This window comes from Schistocerca gregaria, chromosome 2 (assembly GCF_023897955.1).
Source record: "Schistocerca gregaria isolate iqSchGreg1 chromosome 2, iqSchGreg1.2, whole genome shotgun sequence".
NCBI lineage: Eukaryota > Metazoa > Arthropoda > Insecta > Orthoptera > Acrididae > Schistocerca > Schistocerca gregaria.
In genome coordinates this window covers 464,779,062-464,801,099 of record NC_064921.1, presented here as the reverse complement: position 1 = coordinate 464,801,099, position 22,038 = coordinate 464,779,062, and positions in this window count along the sequence as shown.

The window sequence follows — 22,038 nt, the reverse complement described above, 5'->3', positions numbered from 1 at the left end:
ACATTGTCCTAATCCCAACGCTGTAGCCGTCCAGCGCACTAATTTCAGTTTTTGACTTTCATTAAGCGAGAGAGAAGTACCTCATCTAATTTTTAGGCGAACAAGGCTGCGTCCATCCTGTGGTATGGAGTAGATCTGATAAGGAAACGTGCTAGCTAAAAGTTCTGCGCTCTAGCGGATACATTTGCAGCAGTCTTTGAGTGAATGGGGACGAGGCAGCGAACGTGACGTGCACGCGACAAGGTGTCCAACGTCACGAGAGACATCGCAGTCGGCACAACGGACAAGCTGGTTAGAGTGCATTTGCCCTCTCCGCGCTCTCCAGCTGCAGCAGACAACTTTATTTGGCTCGCAAACCATACACTTTGTTCACGAAATTCGTTACGAGTAGAAATCCGTTAACTCTATAAAAACACACATTCCATTTCTTGACTTTAAGCTAGTCATCTTGTTCAAAAATGGCTCTGAGCACTATGGGACTCAACTTCTGAGGTAATCAGTCCCCTAGAACTTAGAACTACTTAAACCTAACGAACCTAAAGACATCACACACGTCCATGCCCGAGGTAGGATTCGAACCTGCGACCGTTGCGGGCACGTGGTTCCACACTGAAACGCCTAGAACCGCACGGCCACACCGGCCGGCTAGTCATCTTTTTCTGTTTGTGGTATACATAATTAAAAGTTCGATATTCGTCATCCTATAATAAGACAAAAGTTAAATATACATGTCCACTCAGTAAGGACAACAGCTTATAAAGTTTCACCAAATGGAACAAACTCACTCGTGACAGAAAGTGCATTTTTATTTACTTAACAGCAAACATTACTGAAATTTTTTCTACTAATTTCATAAGTAACTCCCACAGTCTTCTAGAATATGCGAAGGTGAAAAAAACGGAAAGGTAAAAAAAACTGGATACAGTAGGATGCATGCAAATCTTCGTCTGATCCACCATCGGTTCTCAATCGTGGGGCCTGAACCACACCAGCTCTACGCTGAAAGACGGGGTCTCTGGGCCTCATATTTTAAGTTACAGTCTTCTAGAGGCTAACTTGCTGAAGTGTTATTGACGTTTAATTAAAACAAATCCTAACAATAACAACAGGTTTTCATGAATTTTCAATGTGTCGTTGCCTTAAAACGGCTCTCATATCACATGCAGGCCGATTGTGAAAGGTGGGGAAATGCATGGTGAGGGGGGAGGCAAATCCACAGGGCCTGAGCCTCATGGGGCAACCCAACACGCAAGCCCAACGAGAAGGTAGGGGGGGGGGGGGAGGGCGACGCAGGTGGGCGGGGGGCGGGGGGAAAATCCACAGGGCCCAAGCCTCATGGAGGGTCCCATGGCTATCAAGAGGTCAGATCCCCCAAGGAGTTTAGTTGGCCTGCTATTGTGAAATAAATTTTGTATCATATACGAACATTACCCCAGTGCCAGCAAAACCAGGCTTCTTTTCCACTACAGTTCTTCACATTTATGAGTCATACAGCCCAGCTGCATATAGTTCCATGTTTAATTTTGAATGTGTTATGTTTTCTAGAGATATTGTGTACTAAAACTACGTTGTGATGGAGTAAAAATGGGTGTTCTTTAAATGTTATTGTAAATTCTATCAAAACATTTCCCCAATAAATGTACAAATGGGCAGCTGTGAAACGTGATATAACTTGGTAGGTTTATCAACAACATTCAGAAGCTAGGCATTTCTGATCCCATCACAAGAGAAACAAATATACAGTTAACTGCAGTCAAGAGTAAACAGAAACGGAATATGTCTATTTGTAAATATTTATCTTGTAAGAATCGTGAAAGTGAAGAAATGAAATGACATGAAAGAGGTACATTGGCCATGCTCATGCTCACAAGTGAAAAGGTAATGTTCTTTTGTTCGTCTGTAGAACAGCCAACTTACATTGGAGTTCTCATGATACTTAAGACGGTGTTAATACTTGCTCAAAGACGCTTTCCCTTCAGAGGCTTATCTCAGAAATTTCCAGATCCAAGTAATGGAAGTTTCCTCTGAATATTAGAGCTCTTGAGTCTACTATGATCCAACACATTAGCAAGAGCAGAGACCAACAAGGATCTGGAAAGCATTTCCATGTGATTTAGCTGTTACGTGATGCTCAGAATTAATTAATTCCTAGTTATGTCCATCATTTCAGTGGTGCCGTCTTGGAACAGAGAGAAAATGAGGAGCATTATCTAATCATTATTGCTGCCAATCAGGATTCAAATTATATTCAACAAACAACATTCATCCTGTGTTATATTTACTCCAATAATGAAAGGGATAGATATGAAATAAATGAACGGTTTTTGAAATTCATAGATGGTTATCAGAAAAAGAGAATTGCTGTTGCTTACTTTATTCGATCAACACTTCTGAAACATTCAGCACCTATTTGTGAATGTCGCAGAAAAGGCTATGGTAGCGCTAGTAATATTAGAGGATCTTTATACATTTTCTTCAGTGTGAAATCTCCCTGTAAAATGTACACCATGTTCTTCTCATAGTCTTATGTGGAGTACAGACAGCTGAGTGTTGCGTTGAAGCAGATACTTTAAACGGATAGATTCGACTTCCTTACAATCTGTTTGGTAGCACTCCACAACGCTAGGAAATTCTGAAGCAGTGTGTTGGAAGATATTTTTATTACATTCTGATATCCGTTAAATTGCTTGTGTTGTCGTTGCTATACCAACTGCAGCTTACTTGAATAGGCTTGCCTTTTTTTTTGTCGAAACTCTTAGTAAGCTAAATTTGTCAGCTGAAATATGTTCTATGGTTTGGAATGTTTTGGGTTATGTGAGATCATTCAGGTGCTTAATCTTGGCATCTATATAACTTACGTTGTTGGCACAAATCGACTAGAGAAGCAAATTACTAGAAGTTCGAAATACTACAATAGATATTGAAGTGAGACACGCTGAGAGCTTATTAAGTGACTTAAAGTATGTTCACGAAAATTGGGACGCCATTCCCCTTGATCTTAAGTTGTTGCCAATACAAGTACTATCGATTCTGAATTTCTGGAGGTACGAACTAAGAAGCGGAAATCATTTCATGATGAATGCAGCAACACACTTAGTGAAGATAAATATAGTTTATGTCAGTATTGACAGTTCAGTGCCTAACTTGAAATCCCGAAGGGAAACAATACCTGAAGGAAAGGCTCACACAGAGCCACTGACATTGTTGCAGACAATTAGGTTATAGTGTGCTACCCATTGCATGAATAATGGTGGTTTACGTGAGAGTGCACTAACGTCTATTTACTGATATGTGGGCACACCAGGGAACGTTTGGGGGCAGAGCACTCCATATCGCAACATTATTGGCACCAGGCATTTCGTCATTTTACGAATCACTGTAATATTTAGCTTTCTCTAAAGTGGAGTGAAAGTAAACTAAACTAATAAAAAAATAAAATTAAGTGTAACATACATACATTTTACAATAATTGAATACTGGGCAGCATCTGGAGCCGAGCTTATAAATTTGTCAGCCGTATCAGTCCTCTTACTTACCATGTAGGTGACGGTTGAGCTATCATCCAGTTCCATAGCCGTGGTGGTCCTGGGCTCCTGACAACTGTCTTCGTCACTACTTTTCAAACCAAATTATTGCTATTCTTTCAGTCTCCTGCTCCATGAAAGAATCATGGCGCTAGTATTCTTCTGGATACATTTCACCGTTGCGCACTCCTTCATGACTAATCCGGTGTGTTTGTTCTTTCAGTGCCGCAATGGTAAACTGGATATATGATTTAGGACTATTTTTTGTTTTACTACATTCCAAATAATTTTAATTGTAACAGAATATTCTACAAGATGTATCATAACACCCAGTTTTCTGAAATACGAGTAATAGCGGGCATAAAATTAAACATTTTTCTTAATAAAGCAGTATCCAGAAATACGTCATTTTAAACTTGCACTGGGGTGTAATAAAAGTGCTGGAAGTACTTAACTACAGTGTGAAAATGAGAGTATGATCTTAGCAAGGGCACGCCACACAGGTATACTACTGTTTTCGTTCTATTTAATTGTTGTAATTAAATAAAATGAAAATTGCAGATATATTGATAAATGTTATTTATATTTGTATATAGTTCAATCTTCACTAATTCCGACTGTAAATGTGTCAGGGAACTAGAAATCTTTGAGAAGAAAATGTGCTTGTTTCCTACTGGAGAGAGCAAATTTCACTTTCACCGTCAGTTCTGTAACAAGATAGCCTGTCTTTCCTACTTTCGTAGAAAAACAATATTAAGTATTCTGATGCTCAAAAGAAAGTAACAAAATTTCACAGAAGGTATTCTGTGACCAACAGCAACAAATTAACTTCAGTAGTCCCTAGTTACCGTGGTAAGAGCAAAAGACCTAAAATCGGAGTGATGCACGCTGGGCGAAACGAAGTACTGGCAGACATTGTATTATCCATAAGTAATGTTTACATCCTTGTCCTGTACCACATCAGGAAATTACAAACTCTAATGTCCAGATGATCTGCAATATGGGATAACACCCCTACATCTGCATATATACATCTACATCCACATTCACATAGACACTCGACAAGTCACCCTGTACCGCTGCTTGTCATTTCTTTTCCTGTTCCAGGGGAACGAGAGAAAAACGACTATCTATATGCCTCCGTATCAGCTCCAACTTCTCGTATCTTACCTTCGTGGTCCTCACGCGCATGTATGTTGGCGGCAGTAGAATCGTTCGCAAGACAGCTTCAAATGTTCTCAGTGGTGTTTCTATAAAAGAACGTCGCTTTCCCTCCAGTGATTACTATTTGAGTGCCCAAAGCATTTCCGTAGCACTTACCTGTTGCTCGCTGCCATTCAACACATCAAATGGGAATTTTATTTAAGTCGTCTTGTATCTTTCTACAGCCACTTTTCGTCGACACCTTACATCTGCAAACATCCGCAGGCTGCTTCCCACGCTGTCCGCCAAACGTATATGTAAGTATACAGTGAATAATAGCGGTCCTATCACACTTCTCTGGGGCACTCCTGACGGTACCCTTGTCTCTGATGATCACTCGCCGTCGAGGACAACGTACCGCGTTCTATCACTTGAAAAGTCTTCAAGCCACTCACACATCTGTGAACGTATTTCCATATGCTAATACCTTCATTAACAGCCCACAATGATGCACCGTGTCAAATGCTTTCCGGAAATCAAGAAATATGGAATTTTTTCCCCTTCGTCCACTGTTCGCAGTATATGATATGAGAAAAGGGAAAACTGAGTTTCGCATGTGCGATTTTTTTCTATAACTATGCTGATACGTGGCCATAAGCTTCTCAGTGTCAAGAAAGTTTATTATCTTCGAACCAAAAATATGTTCAGGTATTCCGCAGCAAACCGAAGCTAGGGATTTTTCTGTAATTTTGCAGGTCTGTTCTTTTACCCTCCTTATACACTTGAGTCACCTGCGCTTTTCTTCAGCCGCTTGGGACTTTTCGCTGGGCGAGTTATTAACAATAAATGCAGGCTAGGTAAGGGGCCAACGCTGTAGAGTACTCTTTGTAGAATCTAATTGGGATTTCATCCCGACCAAGTGAGTTAACTGCTTTCAAATCTTTCATTTGTTTCTCTACGCCAGGGATGCTTATTACTGTGTCGTCCATACGGGAGTCTGTCCGATGGTCAAATGACGGTATGCTTGTACGATTCTCCTGTGTGAACCATATCTAGAACGTGAAGTTCAAAACTTCAGTTTGCCTTTTGCTATCTCAACTGCCACAACAGAGTGGTCAACAAGGGCTGAATAGAAGCCATAGACCTGCATAGCGATTTTGAGTAAGCCTAAAATTATATCGCGTTCTCTGCCAGATCTTTTGCTAAGGTGTGACGGTGGTAGTTGTATGCCTCTCGGTTAGATCCTTTCACAGACGCATGAATCTCTACCAACCTTCGCTTGTCGTCATCTATGCGTTCCCTTTTGATGCTTCAGAAGGCTCTAAGCACTATGGGACTTAATATATGAAGCCATCAGTCTCCTAGACTTAGAACTACTTAAACCTAACCTAGGGACACATCCAAGCCCGAGGCAGGATTCGAACCTGCGACCGTAGCAGCAGCGCGGTTCCGGACTGAAGCGCGTACAACTTTTCGGCCACAGCGGCCAGTGTTCCCTTTTGGACTGAGAGTGCTACAATCTCTGGTTCCTCAGCGTCTTCCGAATTTCGTTATTAAACGATGGTGGTTTTTCTTCCACATTTTATCTACCTAACACTAAGAGTGCAACCGAAATTCTATTGTTAAATGCAGATGAGAGAACGGATAGGTGGAAAGAGTACACTAAAGGCCTCTATTGGGGGAAAGGGGGGAGGGGGGGGGGGGAAGATTTGTCTGACATGATAGAAAAAGAAACAGGAGTTGATTTAGAAGAGATAGGGGATTCAGTGTTAGAATCAGAATTTATGCGAGTTTTGGAGGATTTAAGATCAAGGAAGGCAGAAGTGATCGATAACATTCCATCATAATTTCTCAATGCATTAACGGATGTGCCAACAAAACAACTGTTCACATTGGTGTGCAGAATGTAGGAGTCTAGCAATATACTGTATAACTTTCGGAAAAATATCATCCACACAATTCCGAAGAGTGCAGGAGCTGACAATTGAGAGAATTACCACACAATCAGCTTAACAGCTCATGCACCCAAGTTGCTTATATACTGAAGAACGGAAAAGAAAATTGAAGATGGATTAGATGACGATCAGTTTGACTTTAGGAAAGGTAAAGGCACGGAGAGAGGCAATTCTGACTTTGCGGTTGGTAGTGGAAGCAAGAGTGAAGAAAAATCAAAACAGTTTATAGGATTTGTCGACCTAGAAAAAGTGTTCGACAATGTAAAATAGTTCAAGATGTTTTAAATTCTGAGAAAAATAGGGTTAAGCTGTAGGGAGCGACGGGTAATATAAATATGTAGAAGAACCAAGACGGAATAATAAGACTGGGCGACCAAGATCGAAATGCTTGGATTGAAAAAGGTGTAAGACAGGGATATTGTCTTTCACTCATACTGTTCAGTCTGTACATCGAAGAAGCAATGATGGAAATAAAAGAAAGATTCAGGGGTAGAATTGAAATTCAAGGTGAAAGGAAATTACAATGAAATCCAGACCATTAGCTGCTGACACGCGTTGGTAAATATCAAGATGAAGGGGTATCAATGATACGATTCGCTGATGACATTGGTATCCTGAGTGAAGAAGAATTACCTAATCTGCTCAATGGAATGGATAGTCTAATGAGTACAGAATATGGATTGAGAGTAAATCGAAATAATGAGAAATAGCGGAAATGAGAACGGCGAGAAAATTAACATCAGGACTGATGATTACGAAGTTGATGGAGTTAAGGAATCTGCTACCTAGGCATCAAAATAACCAGTGACGGACGGAGCAAGGACGATATCAAAAGCAGACGAGGGAGGCATTGCTCAGTACATACGTTTGGAGCACAGTATTGTATGGCAGTGAAACATGGGCTGCGGGAAAACTGGAATATAAGAGAATCGAAAGATTTCAGATGTGGTGCTACAGACGAATGTTGAAAATTAGGTAGTCTGATAAGGTAAGGAGGTTCTGCTCAGAATGGGAGAGGAAAGGAATATGTGGGAAACACTGACAAGGAGAAGGGACAGAATGATGGGACATCTGTTAAGAAGTCAGGGAATGATTTCCATGGTGTAAGAGGGAGCTGTAGAGGGCAAAAACTATTGGGGAAGACAGAGATTGAAATACATCCAGCAGATAATTGAGGACGTAGGTTGCCAAGTGCTATTCTGAAATGAAGAGGTTGGCACAGGAGAGGAATTCGAAATTCGTGGAGGGCCGCATCAAACCAGTTAGAACACTGACGACTCAAGACAAAAATCCACCTACTAGGCACATAACGTTCCAGACCTCAAGGCCACGATTTACAATCTGCTTAAACTTTGGCCATAATTTCTCTAATCGGTCTTACTGGAATTTATTGATTTCTATTCACTGTCTAAGTGAGATGCAAACAACTGCTTATCTGGTCTGTCTAACAGAAACACTCTCTTAGCCTTCTTGATTTATTTACTAACTTTCGTAATCATGGCTGCTACAATGACATCGTGGTCGCTGATCCTCGTTTCTATACCGACATTGTCGATAAGATCCAACTTGTATGTAGCTACAAGGTCTAAGATATTTCCATTAGGTGTGGGCTGTCTAGCTAGTTGCTAAAGACAGTTTTCAGAAAATGTGTTCAAAAGTATTTCTCATGTATGTCTGTCTACACCCGCCGCAGTGAATTCATAGACATCCCAGTATATATACGGTAGGTTAAATTCGCCTCCAACTAGCATTTCGTGAACTGGGTATTTAGGCTCTATTAACCGTAGACACTGTTTGAATAACTCCAGAATCGGATGGCTGGTAAAAACATCCAACAGTTACCTTGATTTCATTTGCACCTGTTATACGCGAGCAAATAACTTCTCTGTCACAAATTCGACCTCAATGGAGATAATATTTTTGTCAAGTGCAATGAACACTCCCTCTCCTATGGCCTCTGATCTATCTTTGCGATATACATTCCATGGCCCACTAAATATCTCAGAGCTTTCCACTTCGGGTTCTAGCCAGCTCTCGGTCCCAAGGACAGTCTGACCGCGAGAACTTTCCTGGAGGGTGATAAATACGGGAACTTGATTACGAATACTCGGACAGTTTACTGATAAGATAATGATAGTCGAAGTGTCTTTATTCTTAACGCCGTTTTACTTCCCTTGCTGCATATCGCTCATCAGAGCACCTCAGACTACCGCCTGTCCTACAAACCCTCATGTGTACTCCACAAGTACTCAGCCACCCGACTGTCTCCTTCCTTTATGTAGTGCATCTCTAACCTATCGAAACACTGCATCCAATATGCAACCAAATTTGTATGAAGTGCGTTTGTCATGTACTGCGTCATCTTAAGAGTGATATTTGCGATGTGCGAGTTTCTTCATACTTTTGGTGGCTTTTCTGTAATGTCAGATTGCATATTTCTGTAATTACAAATGCATCTTTCTGTCCAGATACAGGCGAATTTGTTTATAACTTTTACACTCGGTTATTGTACTTTTTTGACTCGAAAGGAATTTCGTACTTTGACTCGAAAGGAATTTCGTACTTTGAAGTACTGAGTTGCATATATATCAGAGGTACATTGGTACATTCAATAGATAGTTGGTGTTTATAGTAAACGCAAATGATGAATGAACAAACATTTAAAAACGTGCTTAGAACACTTAATTTTCGTTGTTTTTGAGGAGAATTACATATACGTAGGCAGGATTTTGTTGTTGTAGTGTTATGCCTCTTTTGTGTGGCTTTGATCAGTTTTCATGCAAGTCAAGGCTGTCATATTGCGTTAGGATATTTGTTTCTCGGAAAAGAGCAGTTAAGAAATCCCGTGCAATGAGTTCACGTAGACAATAATAATTGAAGTGTTGTAACCCGCTGCGTGATTCAACATCCTACAACACACCATAAATCTGATATCAGTCTGTTGCTGTCATTGTATAAAAGCCAGTATTACTGTCCAACAAGGAAAACCACAGATTTTACAGTGGCAGGCCTTCAAGGATTATTTGATAATGGATAAAATAAAAGTGAAACGTATTGTTGTACGTTGTGCATTGAGCTAAAAAACAAGTCTCTACAGACAATATAATATTTCTGTTATAAAGCTAATAGGAATAAAGAGAAAGGAAATAAAACACTTTTATGAAAAACAGTAACTGAGAAGTTTAATAAGAAATAGTGCTCTGTTACCTAGGCCTACATTTGTTCGACAGTAAAACGTAGCTGAAACTATAATTCTACATTAAGTAGGCCGGTTAACAAGAAATGCCCATCATTACCCTTTAAATAATATTAACCTGGTGTACATTTGTCGCATCTGTTTTGCTCTGTCCTCAAATAATTTAATTTTTCAGTGGAGTACTGGTAATGTTTTCAAAACAGATTTTCAGGATTGACTGATAACATTCCTCTCGAAGTACAGTTGAGCTCAAGCACAGTAAAAAGCTCGGTCTCTATACCAACATTCTGAATACATCAAGATATAAACTTAAGAGAAAATTATTCTCCGCTATTGATATTTGACGATTCCTTAATACCCTCTCTGCCACTTTGAACGTACACTGGGTGCAATTTATGATTTAAAGAAAATACTTTTACTTGAGATTTCGATCACAAAACAGAGCTAGTGTTACGTCAAAGAGGCATCTAATGCTTATTTAAGTCACTGTGTTGCTGTAGCTAAGCTGCAGAGTGTTTTAGGGGTTACAAAATACGACGGCCAGTGCTGCTTGTAGCTGTCACCCAGTGCGCTATTATCGCGTATATAGCCTCTTTATGTTGATTATGTAACTCTTTGGGCTGCTATGAAACATGTGTGTATACTACTGCAATCTTTGATTTAGCCTACTGCACCACGAAACACTACTAATTCGCTCAAATTTCGCAGCAATATATCGTGCACCGTGCAGTACCATAGTATAAACAAGCGGAAAAATGCTACGGAACACGTGAACGGTGGATATGTTCCACTTTAAACGACTGACAGAAAAGTGGGGAACCAGCTGCCTCACTCAGACTTCGTCTCCTAGAATTCTGACATATTAACATATTCCCGCTCTTTTAACACATTATATTCTGAGTCCGTTTACTCAGCCTCTCATTGACACTATGTCTCTCTGTCACCGTCTCATCTTTCTCCTACTGATTTACGGTATATACCACTGCCACTGCGTCCTCTCTCACTTGCACTCCTTCCTTTTGCCCTTCTTTGCCACTACCACTGTCTCCACAACACTTCAACTGCTCAATAATTCTGGAGCCTCCAATTTATTTTTCCCTACAAGCATGTGTTTAAAATTTCGGTCCAGACTGCATCCTTTCCCATACCTTAGTGTTAAAGTTCGATATTCCTGAGGGTTCAGAGCCCCCTTTCCTTCCCATGGTGACCTCTCATCTTTCTTTTTCATCTACACTTTCTTCTCCCTCTTTTCTCTTTTCCTCCCACTATTTCTACCTCCATGCATCTCTGACTTTGACTCACAGTGTCTCCCACCTACCATCAATGTCTCCTCTATTTTTCTTTAAGAATTTTCCAACATTTGACTGATAATTACTCATTTGTTTCACAAGTCACGAATGATTTCGTCTTTACAGTCATTCTCAAGTACATGTTAAAATGTTAAAATATTTCTGACCTACCTGTGACCATCCATAGTGAGAAAACATATTTCTCATCTTATAGGACGAGTTGACGTATTTCAGGATTTGAGTACATATCGAAGATTACATAATTTGGCTGACATTGAGCATAGTGAAAAAACGCATCTGGTCTTTAAGACCAGAAATAAGTTTTTTCGACGATGACAAGTCACATGCAGGACAGACATGTTTTAACATTTCAACACACGCAAGACTATGGCTATAATGCCTGTGATTACTGTGTATAATAAATGAACGATTGCAGTTAAATGACGGACATCTGTTTCCAAAAATTCTACGTCAATGTTTCCCCCACAAAGGAAAAATCGTTAATGCTGTTGTCTTCATCCTTCCCTCTTCCTCTTTCAATGACAGTTTCTCTCTCCTACCATAACTGTCTCCTCCCTCTTTCTCTCCTACTGGCTATGTCTCCTCCGTCTTCCACCGTTACTGTCTCTTTTGTAGTATCTTTCAGCACAAAAAAGCGTGAATACGTTCCAATGTCAAAATTTTTGATGAGGAAGTAGGAACGAGGACCGAGGCGACCGGTTCCCCAAATTTCTGCCAATTTTTTCAAGAGGATCTTATTCGCCTTCTTATGCTTCTGAACGGACATTTTTCTCCTCCTTGGCTTTTTTTTTTTTTTGCATGCTATAGCAGCGTATAAAGTTTATGTAAAACGAATCCAACAGCCCAGCAAATTTTTGACAATTTATTTATATATTCCCACACATTTATGTACTTTGAGGCATATAAACAACAAATAAATAGGCATAATATAAGATTCACACATAATCGTTTGTTTAACGTATTTTCAATACTTTTCTCATCGATAGCAGTTCACCTTGCGATTTGTGTTGTAAAAGAGCATAAGCGTTTATAGAAATATTTTACTGAATTTCCAGTCTTTTCAGTTTAGAATAACTTTTGGTTGTCATTTTCTTTGCGGGTACGCTGAAATACTTTTTTGCGTGTTTCTTGTTACTACACTACCACTTCGGGCATATTTGTGTACGTGTGAAGTTTCCGTTACGCAGAGGTGAAAAAATCTCTTCAATCACCATAGAACCCTTACCATGTGACCACAACATCAGTTGTAACTACATTTACGTGTCAGACCGGTTATTACGAGTGTTCTGCGTAAGTGCGTATGCTTTGAACTTATGGATCTTGGTAACGGTTAAAGATATCTAGGAAATTTTCGACTTCCCCGAGAATATTATCTTAAGGATATATGGTAAAATTTTCGAGCATCTGCCATGAATAGAAACTGAAGAAGTGGCCATCCCTACAATTCGTACTTTTCAGACCCAAAAAATCTTGGTTTTTTGGGTTTTATAAGGATTCGCACTTGAACAAATGGTGCTTTTGTAAGCCATCCTCAGTCCATTCTAGACCACACCTAATGCAAAGGAACCAAAAGATTTTCTCAAGTTTCCTGGGCTGGAGAGAGTGTGTAATGTTTAAATTCTGACCTTGAACTGTAGGATAGCTGCAGATGCCAGTTCTTCCAAAAGGTATACAACTGAACGGTAGGACAAGGGCTATCCAGATCAGTTGGACCCTTATTTCCGTAACCAATATAATCCGAGATATGATCACCTGAAAAATCACATTTCTGCAGGCAGCGTTTTGGAACATATAGGTTCTGCGCACTGTCGTGCATGAACAGATTGCATTTGTAAAATATGTTTAGTGTTTAATCCGAAATTACATTTATTCCATATTCTATCTAAATGAGTATTTTTTGTGTATCTCTAATATTCCCCGAATTGTGTTATGTATAAATGAAGTCAAATCTTCTTTAATATAACAATAAAATTAAGTTTCTCTGAATCCAGTTACATACCTTGCCCAGGCCTGTTCACAGGAGCTATAGCTCGAATATAACTAAATACGAAATCTTTTTAATCAGCAATATGACGTTTGCAGTCTTTTTATTACGGCCTATCGTGCAAACAAAGATTCATTCTAGAGACATTCAATGTGTTGTTATTTAGAAACAGCGTATATTCGTAGGGCGTGTGCTATAACATAAAACCCATCGAATATGGGATTCTGCTGAACACGACGAATGCAGTATGGCGTCTTTCTTTCTGCTTGTTACGTGAGGGTGATTTTTGCTTCCTGTTGGTTCTACTTTACGTGGCACGTGGCACTTACCTTGTTTCAAGTGAGGAAACGGTTCATCAACGAGGAGTAGCAGGAAGTGACATAAAACTAGTAGAGCGCCACGTCCACGTTAAGTAACTCGTCCCGTGTGCTGACGGCTTTTGGCATTCAGCAGCGTGATGGTGTAAAGATGACTGTATTTATAGTTTCATTCTCTAGCATAGGTAATTATAATTCTTCTGTCGCTGACTGTTGCTTCACATATAACAACTCTCCTCCTGAAAAGAAGTTCTTCTCCTCTCCAAATGAAAATTCCTACAGGACTCTGCCGTAGATAGCGTGATCAGCCCACGCCAGCTTGTTGCCACTGAGTACTTGGCTTCAGCAGTGCGCCGCTGAGGTGCTGACTTCGTTGCTTCCGCGTCTGCCTGTTCAACTTGACGGCTTTGTGCTGTGTGCTTAGCCAAGCAAACACCACCGCCCGCCCAGGGGCAATCCGCGCAACTGGGGACCTGACTACTATGGCTGTATGTTTTCCGCGAAGTAAATTCTGTTATTTTCACTGTCTTGATGGTTCACCGTCGGGTGAAGATGTGGCTCTTCGTGCATGCGTCCCTGCCTACCGTCTCGCACCGTCATTCACAGTCTGTTATGATGTTAACAACACTCGGGGCCATTCTGATCCTGATAGAGGTTCTATTCTACGGCGAGTTTTGGATTCTGGATTGATTTGGAGGTGTCAGTGACAAAATCGGAACAACTGTGACTATTTATGGGGTTTTTGCGCTGCGAGTGTTTCGTGCTGCGATGTGGCGACTCTGTAAAACGACCAGTTAGACTGCTATTGTCCAAGGAGAACGAGCGACTCCACTACTTGCTCCGGTGACTTAAAGGCTTTTCTATGAAACAGAATCCTGTAGCCTAGTAGGGTTTTGGCGCCACAACTCGCCCAACGAGGATGCGTTATCAGCAATGTGCTCTTGGCCTCTTACTCCATCATATCTTGTTGCCTACATTACAGTAGTCACTCTTCTATTGCTCTGTAATTAGATACTGTTAAGTTTTGTGTAAATGTTTAACTTTGTGCATTTTAACGCATAAAATTACAATATTTGTTGCTTCATCAACGATTCAAAGGGTCCGAAGCGCCGTAGATGTTGCTGAGACAAGTAACTGAATATTAGACATATAGGGCCGAAAATGTCCTGAAATACCACAAAAACGGATGTTACATGCTGAACATGTGAGTTACTGGATGACATACCTTGCCTCACATATGGCGGTGGAGGCTATCAGTGTGTCCATCTGCTCATCCCATCCAAGTCAAATATTGAAGTCGGTGTGGGTCCGGGCCTACGTGCGCGACTTTAGCGTGCAGAGCTCAGGGCTAGATTCTTGCGTCTAGCAAGCAATACATCCCGGATTTTATACTCGCAGGCTTCTTTTGGCTGGGAATGCATTCTATGCTGATTTTTTTATGGTCGTCTTACTTCGTCTATCATGTTTTTCTCCAAGTTAGCAGAATTTCTTCACTTTGTCTGCTTCATGGTTCCCAATTTTGACATTAGATTTTTCTCTTATCTCGTTTCTACTGCCCCTCATTTCTTTCGTCCTTCTTCGGTTCACAGTCAATACATGTATTCCATTACTTTGTTCGTCTCTTTCCCTGAGCTCAATTCATTCAGCAGATGCTGTAAGCGCTCTTGACTTTCACCGCGTATAATAATGTTATCTACGAACCTTAGTGATATTGAATCATTTTCAATTATAATCCCACTCTCGAACCTTTGTTTTATTTCCGTCAAAGATTCCTCGACACTTATATTGAACACTAGGGGCGATATACGCACAAACATCTTACACTACTATTTTTTTCAGAATTTCGAACGTTTGGATGCGTTTTGAAAGGTTGAACGCTTCCTGTAGGGTGAAAAATCCTATAAATGTTTTCTTAAATCTTGTTTCCATTAAAAATCACAACGTCAGAACCTTTGGTCTCTTGCCATTACCTTAACTAACGTAAAGTTTGGCATGTAACAGATCCTCAATTTTCTTTCCCATTCTTCTGTATATTGTTCTAACGAAGAACTTGGCCGCGTGAGGTGTTAAAAGTGACTGTGCTGTCATCTTCGCAATTATCTACAGTCTTCGCAATTATTTACCGTTGTAAGAATGATATTTTTCAGAAGTGTGGCTGTTCTTCTCGAGTCTCATAGATTCTACGTATCAACTTGAATAATCCTTTGGTTGCAACTTCCTGCACTAATTTTAGAAATTCGGAAACAATGTTACCTATCCATTCTGCCTTATAAGATTTTTAAACCTTGACTGTAATATTAGATCTCCTTCGTCTTCCACATCGTCTCCCATTTCTTCTTCTATCAAGTTATTGGTAAAGTTGTCCACGTATTAAAGACTTCAGCGTAGTCCATCTACTTATCCGCTCTGTCCTCTGCATTTAACACTAGCCCTCGCATCGCAGTCTTGTTGTTGACATCCTTCATTTGATTTCATACAAAGCTGTTTTAACTTGAATCAGTCCATCCGACGATCTTATCTTTTTCTATTCCCTTATATTCTTTTTGCAGCCATTTCATCTTAGCTTCCTATACTTCCTATTTATTTAATTTCTAATTGAGTTATTTTCTCTGTTCTCTGAACATTTTTGTACTTCCTTCTATCGTAGATCAATTGGAGAATTTCTTCTGATACTCAGGTTTCCTTCACTGCTACTTTACTTATATCTATGTTTGTCCAAAGACTGTAATTGCCCTTGTTATAGATGCGCATGTCTTTTCAACTGAATTGCCCGCTGTGATATTTACTGTCTTAATATTTACAGCCTCAGATAACTTCAAACGCATCTCACCACACGTTCGTGTTGATTGGTATCTTTACAGGATCTAATGACCAGCAAGTGGCTCCAGCTGTATATGGCAGAACTTGTAATGCGACAAGCATTTTTCATGTCGATTTCACCATTAATTACACTCCTGGAAATTGAAATAAGAACACCGTGAATTCATTGTCCCAGGAAGGGGAAACTTTATTGACACATTCCTGGGGTCAGATACATCACATGATCACACTGACAGAACCACAGGCACATAGACACAGGCAACAGAGCATGCACAATGTCGGCACTAGTACAGTGTATATCCACCTTTCGCAGCAATGCAGGCTGCTATTCTCCCATGGAGACGATCGTAGAGATGCTGGATGTAGTCCTGTGGAACGGCTTGCCATGCCATTTCCACCTGGCGCCTCAGTTGGACCAGCGTTCGTCCTGCACGTGCAGACCGCATGAGACGACGCTTCATCCAGTCCCAAACATGCTCAATGGGGGACAGATCCGGAGATCTTGCTGGCCAGGGTAGTTGACTTACACCTTCTAGAGCACGTTGGGTGGCACGGGATACATGCGGACGTGCATTGTCCTGTTGGAACAGCAAGTTCCCTTGCCGGTCTAGGAATGGTAGAACGATGGGTTCGATGACGGTTTGGATGTACCGTGCACTACTCAGTGTGACAACTGAGGAAATAGATATAAACATGTTATTGATATTATCAAACACTCTCTGTGGAATTTGCATGTCTCTCTCTATTTACCCGATTACGGTTTTAATGGCTTTTGAATGATTTAGGGTGCATGCGAATGTGCAGAGCAGTGCAATTAAAACAGAGCAATAGGAAATTTTTCGGCCAGTGGACGGTGACAGGTGGGTAGGACCGCAGCCTGGGTCGCCTATAATTCTTGGTAGTGAGGCTGGCGTGAAACCCACAGGAGCGGCAGGTTTGTCTTTGCACACGACTGCTTGTCACTAAGGTCCTGCCAAGGTCGGTATGGCGCTTGTAGGAAACGCAGGCCACAGAAAACGAACTCTAGCCTTATAGCAGTCCTTCCGATTTCTCAAACCCAGTTGCGGTGATATAAACATTGGTAGGACAACGTGTAGTTGACGTAAAGATGTGTGACGTCAGGCTGAAGCGTTGAAATTAATTTTTTATGGTAGCAGGGAAGAGTCTGATGTTATCATTTGGGGCTGGAAAAGACGTGCTATTTTCGGCGGGGTTCTCTGTTTCAGGGAATCCTCGTGACTGGGCCACAATGGTTCGTAATTTTAGGACTGATACTTGGCACATTCAGGCGGCAGCGATTACGAAAGGCGTTAGTGAGCGCCGCAACGGAAGCACTCGAGGGCAGGACGTGAAAGTGTCTGGCCGGACTCAGTTGTAGGGCCTGAGAGTGTCCGGTAAGACGCGTGGGTGTCCTGATCAACTTGGCGTAGCAGTGCGGTGTAGACTGCCACATCTTTGAGTACCGTAAAGGGCTCCATATTCGTGAAGAAGCCAACGCGTTTGCAGTGCACAACTTGGTACACGACAGTCACACTTAAGGAGGAAATAATTCGCAGCACCGGGGGAGTGGTTCAATTTGATTGCATGGTTGTGGAAGCCAGGGCGATCGTCTGCCTCGTCCTTTTGCACTGCTAATGAATGTGTATACTTCTGGGTTTTAGTCACCAAGTTCCAGTTATTGTTCCGATCGAGAATTGCAAAAGTAAACGGTTGTCAGTTATCGTGAACTCCGAGAGGTAGTAAATTCTTAAGAGGGAAAGAAGTGAGAGTGACACTGCTTCCCATTTAATCTTCGTGCAAATATGGATGCATATAGTTGTCACAAGTTGTCGATTATTCAGTTTTTTGTTGATCCCTTGAATGCATTTATGAATAAGTGAGAGTGTTTCGTTTAATTATTGCTTCTGTTCGACTCTCCCTTCGCTTTACATTGTAGACTATTAATCTGTGCCCAACGAGCTATTAGCACTCACGTCAAATACCGTTAGTCAGCGTGGTTTATCTGTTTTGCAGTTTCCCCACTTTAAGAGCTATGTCTAGAGCTGTAATTTTCGCGTTATCCGTTTAACTTTTCCCACAAATATTTGGAGATTAGTTCTGAAGGAAGTGCTCTGCCCACAGTTAGTTTTCAGGAGTTAAGGGAAATTCTGCACTGCAGTGTTTTGCAACCTGAGGGTGCTTTGTGCTCACCAAATTGAGGCCATTACGAAGGCGGTGTTACACGGCATTTGTCGCATGTGAATGCTATTTTTTAGTATGGTGCGCGATTTGTGCATGATCTTGACTTCGGAGGTCTTCGCTGAGCACTGGAAAAATCTGTTAAATGGTGCAATCACCTACACGAATCCGTTGCCATTATAACGATTAGATTTCTTGACCGCTATGGTTGGAGAGAGGCCAGGGTGTCCAAAGATCACAATTCAAGGCGGGAGTTGTTATGGATTGGTGACCATGTGTCTGTCAGAAATCCGATGAGGTTTCAGAGAAACAATATTAGAAAACCATACGGTTATTTCTGAAAGTACATCCATTATGTCATTGCCCACGATGCCTCCGCCCAGAGGACGTCATCAACGCATTTTTAGTCAAAGTAGATGCTGCAGTTACACGCGGCGCGTGGCCACGGCAGGCAGCGACGTGGTGCTGACGCCAGCGGCAGTGGAAGACCGTTGAGCCAGCAGGGCAGGCACAGCCACAACTGGCTGACGAGCGGCCTTCAGCAGCCCCGGCCGTGGACATCCAAGGTGCGCGTGATCGTGCTAGTGGCACTGCGGGGCAGCGTCAGGTGACAGCAGCAGCGTCTGACCAGCGTCGAGGGGCGCAGCAAGAAGTGTTTGGCCGCGCAGACGATGGCGAACAAGCGGCAGCACTTTCGAGACTGGGAACCAGAGATGTCCGGGCGGCAGCAGCTGAACTGGGGCCTCCAGATGACTCACGGGTGGGACTTCACACAACGTCGCACGACGCACTAGAGATCAGAAATTAGCTCCATATCTTCGCACGTGAGCCCTGTGACACCGTCTCGGAAGTAGCAGTCTCTGTGTGCCCGTAGGCTAGACGCGTGAGTCTCCGCCGCAGCTCTTTCGTCCCCTGAGTCTGTCGTCGGGTACAAATGAATTCGACTCGCTCAGAAAGGAGAGCGAGTACACGAGTTCTCAAGTATAACCGCCGACTCGCGGCATAGCCGCTACATACTCAAGCGTTTTGAAAGAAATTTACGCCATTAAACTGTAAATTACTATTCATTTTTTCACACAATTATGATTTCGGCATTATACGCATTCTCAAATGCAACTTGGAATGTCACAAAATATCCGAGCAGCCTAAATGACAGAAACAAGCTACATACCGATATAACTACTGATCGGTTAGGCGTGAATACTGTACTGTTTATATACACACTTATTTAAATAAAACATTTTGGGAGTCTGCTGTAAATTTAATTATTTAACATCCATTCCGAGAAAGTCTAAGAATTACGTTGACATATACTCACTTTCAAAGCGTTACCGAATCTGTAACGACAGTACCAGAAAACATAATAGGAGGATCAAGTAGTGATTAATTATTAAAATAAATTAAAAAAATGAGTGATAAGGTAGACAGCTCGCTTTTAGTGCATAACGCAAGTTGTGATGACCTAATGAATCAAGATATAGCCCGCTTTTTGTCACATAGATGTAACAGTGACGTTACTCTGTGTTGTGTTTCCGTTTTAAGCTGCACGTATGTTTCGCCATGGTGGTGGTGGAGTAAATAATAGTACAACCAGTTCGTTTGCACTGGACGAAATTTCTATATATTTTTCGTCTGGAGTTTGACTATGGCGTGACACTTAATCCACGTATCACTCCTTGTCTAATGGATTACATTTGCAATGGTGTACTTTGGATTAATTAATTTTCGCCTTACACACTCCACATTCTCACAAATCGTACGTTCGTTAAAGGGCATGTGATCCCGACAGTCGGTCATTTCGCCTTGTCAGTGCTACTTTACAGCAGCGAGATCGTGTACTCATACTAACAATTCACTGAAGTGGCAAAACATTACGGCCACTGCCCACTTCGAGATTAAATATCGCCTGGTGGCGCTACGAGCGTGTGACGCGTTAAAGAGAGCCGAGCAGAGACGAATCGGGAATCACTGTAGTGACTGTATAGGAAGAAAACAGGCAGATCTACTGACGTAAGCGACGTTAACAAAGAGCATATTGTTAAGGCCCAGACCTGGAAACGATCATCTTGGAAAGAGCGAAACCGGTCGTGTTGATATTGTGAACATCAACGCAAAGTCACTGAAGGGCGGTGAAACCAAGAGAAGGTGATAACGTTTTGGACATTTACGTCTCATTACAGAACGTTGAGGTCAGAGGCTTGCCTGGTCTGAAAAGCGGGATAGGCTGAAAGCTTACAATGCTGGTGCAGCCACAAGTCTGTCTGAGCACAATACTCAGAGCATGATGTTCAACATGGGGCTCTGCAGCGGATGACTCCTACGCGTTCCCATGTTGACCCAACGTCACAGTCTGTTACGAATGTAGTCGGCATGGGATTATCGAGATTGGACCTTGGATCAATAGAAATGTCTGGTCAGCTGAATAAAATCTCCTGTAACACCATATCGACGGATATGTCTGGATTTTCAGTCATACAAACGAACGGCTGATCAAAACATGCACTTCTCCACGGATACAGGCCGTTTGGGGACAGTGTTATGCTATTCACCTGGCCCTCCACAGATCCTGCCGTAGTAATCGAAGGCACCACGACAGCTGTGGAGCACATGAACGTCATAGCGGGGCAGCTGTACCCTTCTTGCTTGAACTCTTCCACAACAGTGAGGGCTTCTTCCAGCAGAATAACAGGCAACATAAACAAGGCCATAATCGTGCTACAGCGGTTTGAGAAGTATTACAGCGAACTCACGTTGATGTTGTTGCTACAACTTCACCAAATTTGTACCTTTTTGGGACGCTATCGGGTGCTAGCTCAGCGCCCACAAACCACCTATCCGTAATTTACAATCATTGCTTGACCTGCACATACACATTGGCCAGCACATGCCTTCAAGAACCTACCAAGGAATCGTCGAATCCAAGTTACGTAGAATCGCTGCCGTATTGCGTACATAGAGTGGACCGTACGCTGTAAAGCAGGTGGTCAAGTTTTGGCGCACCTGTGTCAGTCACGACTAGCCTTAGAATCCTGCATGTGTCAGAAAGAGAAAAGAGTCGGTGAGTATGAAGCAATCTGTCATTTTCGTGGAACTACAGGGTGAACGAAGGAAGCTAGTTAGTACTGATTAATGGTAGCGCGTTGGTTTGTGAAGTATGCAACCCGCAAAATAAGACTCGTACTCGCTCCGTTTCTGACCTGTGCTTGGCACCTCCAGTAATACCGCTCCCAGTAAGGGCTTCAAAAATGGTTCAAATGGCTCTGAGCACTATGCGACTTAACTTCTGAGGTCATCAGTCGCCTAGAACTTAGAACTAATTAAACCGAACTAACCTAAGTACATCACACACATCCATTCCCGAGGCAGGATTCGAACCTGCGACCGTAGCTGTCGCTCGGCTCCAGCGCCTAGAACCGCACGGTCACTCCGGCCGGCCAGTAACGCCAGGGTACGAAGAGGTTGACTGGTTCAGGCATGTAGACCCGTAGACTAGCCTACTTGCGTATTGATGTAGGTTCCTGGTGCCTAGCGGACTGCGAATTCAGTGCCTAACAGTGAAGGTCATTTATACTTCCACTTGCGCCCTGCGAGTTAGTAGCATATGTAGTGCA